The sequence below is a fragment of the Octopus bimaculoides genome, chromosome 8, assembly GCF_001194135.2.
Source record: "Octopus bimaculoides isolate UCB-OBI-ISO-001 chromosome 8, ASM119413v2, whole genome shotgun sequence".
NCBI classification, from domain to species: Eukaryota; Metazoa; Mollusca; class Cephalopoda; order Octopoda; family Octopodidae; genus Octopus; species Octopus bimaculoides.
This window is the reverse complement of record NC_068988.1, coordinates 94,764,135-94,768,629: the sequence shown is the minus strand read 5'-3', so window position 1 is coordinate 94,768,629 and position 4,495 is coordinate 94,764,135. Positions and strand designations below refer to the sequence as shown.

The window sequence follows — 4,495 nt, the reverse complement described above, 5'->3', positions numbered from 1 at the left end:
TATATATATATGTATATATACTTGCTACTAACTGTGATCGATCATAATCGATTGTACTCGTTCCTAGAATTTGAGGCTGGGTGTCTCTTTTGGAAATCGGCATTAACTCTTTAGCATTCAGATTCTTCTATGAAATGCAATGCTTGTTCATTCACCATTGTTTTAAATTTATTATTTTGGAATGGTATTTTAGGGTAGATGTGAGAAGCCAGATCCGGCTGGTTTGAGCATAAAACAAGAAGAATATTTGGGTTGGAAAAACCCAGATATGTCCTGTCTAAATACTAATGGGTTAATATTGATTTCAAATTTTGGTCAATTACATCCACCGAAAGGACGGAAGGAAAAGTCAGCCTCGCGGAATTGGAACTCGAACGTAAAACCGGACCAAATGCAGCTAAGCATTTTGTTCGGCGTGCTAAGGATTCTGCCAGGTCAGTATTGATATTGTTCACTATATCAATGTCTTATTAGCAACATTATCAAAGTACTACATAAGGACATAGGTATTGACTGATATTTGTTTAGTCAGTATTTTTTTTTTATATGACCAAGATACGATGGAGGGTTGTGCACAGGACAATCTACAGGGCCAGCAGAAAGAGCTAAGGACTAGGTGACTGCTTTAACTCAGATCACAGATAAAGTGTATCACTAAAATTTGTACAAAGGACGTTTTAAACTCTGGGCACCAGACAGCGGAATGCAAACAATGGACAATGCTTTCATTACAATAACAATGCAGGGTGACAACACAAAGTAAAAAAGAAAAAAAAGCAGCGACAAAAAAACAAAACAAAACAAAAGATATGCAATAAAGGCACTAAATAATGTCGATGTACCGATGTGTCAAGAGAGTCAATGAAATAGTGACATAACCATTGGATGAATATTAATTTTTTAATATTTGGTGCTGACTATTTACTCTTTTACTCTTTTACTTGTTTCAGTCATTTGACTGCGGCCATGCTGGAGCACCACCTTTAGTCGAAGAAATCGACCCCAGGACTTATTCTTTTATAAGTCTAGTACTTATTCTATCGGTCTCTTTTTGCCGAACCGCTAAGTTACGGGGACGTAAACACACCAGTATCGGTTGTCAAGCGATGTTGGGGGACAAGCACAGACATACTAACACACACACACACACACATGTATATATATATGTATACATACATATACACGACGGGCTTCTTTCAGTTTCCGTCTACCAAATCCACTCACAGGGCTTTGGTCGGTCCAAGGCTATAGTAGAAGACACTTGCCCAAGCTGCCACGCAGTGGGACTGAATCCGGAACCATGTGGTTGGTAAGCAAGCTACTTACCACACAGCCACTCCTACGCTTTTACTTGAAATTATTTAAAAGGGTTTCAGATCTATGTTCTGAGGTAAATGCGTGAACAATAAGTAACATTAAGTTAGTGAGGACCCTTTGTAATGTTCCTGCCTTTATCAAATCCATTAGAGAAGTAATTAAAGGGAAATAACTTCAACAACGAGTCCGTCTTGTTTTGTAAACTAAAAAGATTACTTGTAACCTTTAGGCCAGCAATACCATCCACCCCTTGTGATGGTAGACACATGAATATTTATGGCACAAGTATAGAGATGGCAACAGATATAGCAACATCATTATAGATAGTAAAATTGGTTCAATAATTAGTAAGAAAAAGATCAATTACAGAAGACAGTAAGATAACAAAACCATTAGTTACGACTGTCAGTATATTAGAATAGCAAAATAGAAGGCAGCAACGTCATTAGATATTGATAGCGAGATCAATAGTAGAATATAAAGGTTAATAGAACATTTAATAGCTGAAAGATTGTTGCAGCTTTATGTCTCATAAGGGTGACACCTATCAGCCAAAACGTTCACAGTTCTAGTTACATCACCGCCGCCACCAAAACCACCACCACCACCACCACACCACCATTACCCGGTTCTTATGGATAATATAATGAACACGTAATGGTACAGTCAACGTAGTTGTAAAAATGTAGTTGCTAAGACACAATTCAGCTTGATATTATAGACTTATGGCCAAAAACATTCCAGCCCTGTATTTTGATTTGGTTAATACCTTATGAATCAAGAATTTCTTAATTATTTAAGGCTTTTGAAGGAGATGAAATTGCTAAACCTTGCAGAAAAAAAAAAAAAAATAAAGATTGAAGATCTCTTGTTGGCTCCAATTTTAAGTTAGTTTCGTTCGGTGGTGCAGCTCCCAGATAACAATATCAGAAGTACTCAATAACCGAAGTCATGCATTTTGCGTCCTGAGACTTTGAGAATCGATCTTCACGTAAGTTCTGTAACCAATCAGTCAGTCAATCAATGGAAACCATGATTCAATATATTAAATGAAACAACAATTGTTAAATGATATCCAAAAATTATTTGTTATTCTGTTTTCTAAGGGACAAGAATATTATCTGAGTGGATGCTCTTTGAATTCAACATTGATGGTCAACGTATAATGTAAAATTCACAGAGAATCCGTGTTGTTCGTCCAACCGCCTTCTCGAAACTGTTTGTATTTTTACAACCTCTATTATACTCAACCTACTTTCAGACTCGTTTGCTTCACCTCATCACCAAAAACACCATATCGCTCTTTCATTTTATTCTCTTTTTGCATGGCAGTCGTTTATGTTTCTCCTAGACCAGATTCTGCTGGAACATCTCTCCGCAGTCTTTGATACTACCTTAAGGGCTTTACTACTGTTCTTCCCAGAGACCGAGAATTATTTGTTTCATTAGACTGTAAGCAAGTCTAATGAAATAAATCTCAATAACTAAGTGTCTGTTCTAGGTCTATTTTAGCGCTAATGGAAAATAAGACAATGAGACCAACTGGGTGATTATAATATTTCATGTCTTCTTGACAATGAATTTTGTAACGAATTTTATAAAACGTAATCTGGCTGTATGAACACTCTAATTTATCAATATATTGATTATGTAATGATCTTAGTCATACGTAAAAATAAATGAAATTAGATTAACCTAATGGTTATTACACCCAGAAAGAGAATAAATTTCTTAGCATTACTAACAAGTGCTTTGATGAGGAACAAAAAAGAAAACCCTGTAATCTAAACACCGTGGAATGCTTCAGTGTTGTCCCAAAACAGGCTTCGAAGCAGGTTTAAATCAGACTTCCTCAGCTAATCACAGACTGTTGTGCATGTACCAGAAATCCACCACCCTTATCTCTTCAGCTGCCTCTATGCTATCTCTTTCGCTCACTCACACACTTTTGTTCACTGTTTTGACTGCTCCTCTCCTTACATCCGCTATTTCGGACTACTACTACTACTACCACCACCACCACCACCACCACCACCACTATTACTACTACTACTACTACTACTACTACTACTACTACTACTACTACTACTACTACTACTACTACTAATAATAATAATAATAATAGTCGGAGCCGCACACATATGCACACACACACACAAGTTGTAGAGATGGAGTCAAACTAAATAGTGATATTTTGAAGTCATTTAATACGTACGTTTCAGTTTGCGTAATACATGAATCCATTACGTGAACTTTCCTCAGTTAAAACGTTTTTTTTTCCAATATATGTATAAGAACTCGAATGATTAAAAACATGCATACATTCAAACATACATGAATCTATGTGTGTTTGTGTGTGCATGTATATATAATCTCACTACTTTCTAAGAATTAAGTCCAACTCAAGGCAAATAAGAACTAAAGACGTCCCTATATGAGTTTACCCCCTTATACCTTACTCCATACCACAAACACCATTTGAAACCCCTTTAAGTTGCTTGTGCCCTCTCATAGTCATGTTTCAAAACAGAAATGGATTTCAGGTATTTTTATGTGGAAAGCTTGATAATTGTGACGTTAAGTATGAAACCTATGGTAGCGTGGAAATTCCACAGGCACACACAGCCACACACAGACATACACACAAACGCACAAACACACTCATACAAACACACGCGCACGCACATAGACACACAAACGCACACGTATGTAATAAACTATCGAATTACATGATGTATCCTACCTGAAATGGATGTGTCATAGCATGGCTAACATATTGGACAGAAGAGAAAACAAAGAATAATAGGAAAGAGTATTCCTTGGTTGTTATTCGTTGAATATCATATGTAATAAGTTGGGATGAATGCGTTAGTGTCTGAGGTCGTTAAGTAAGACAGAGGAAGAGCCAAGGAGAGAGTGAGATGAGGATGTAATGAGAGGAGCAGTTCATACATATGGTCAGCAAGAGTGTGAGAGGGGGCGAGCGAGGATAGAGAGGCCACTTATGATGTGGTGGCGGGTGGAGGGTGGAAGATTCTAATATTATAACGAGAAGGAAAGAAATGACTTGTAATGATTCCTTTGAGCTGAAATGTCAAAACAACTAAATGGAAAGCGAAAAGAGGAAACTGGAATATGTGTATGTGTGTGTGTGTGTGTGTGTGAGAGAGAGAGAGAG

At 37.1% G+C, this 4,495-nt stretch overlaps 1 long non-coding RNA gene across 1 annotated transcript in view; it reads left to right on the top strand.

Annotated features, from left to right (window-relative positions):
* The window catches only part of LOC106878677 (uncharacterized), a 12,497-nt gene that overhangs the window by 629 nt on the left and 7,373 nt on the right, over positions 1-4,495 (top strand). The window contains exon 2 of the long non-coding RNA XR_001410532.2: positions 194-434. This is a non-coding gene — a long non-coding RNA (uncharacterized LOC106878677). The remainder of the gene's footprint in view (positions 1-193; positions 435-4,495) is intronic.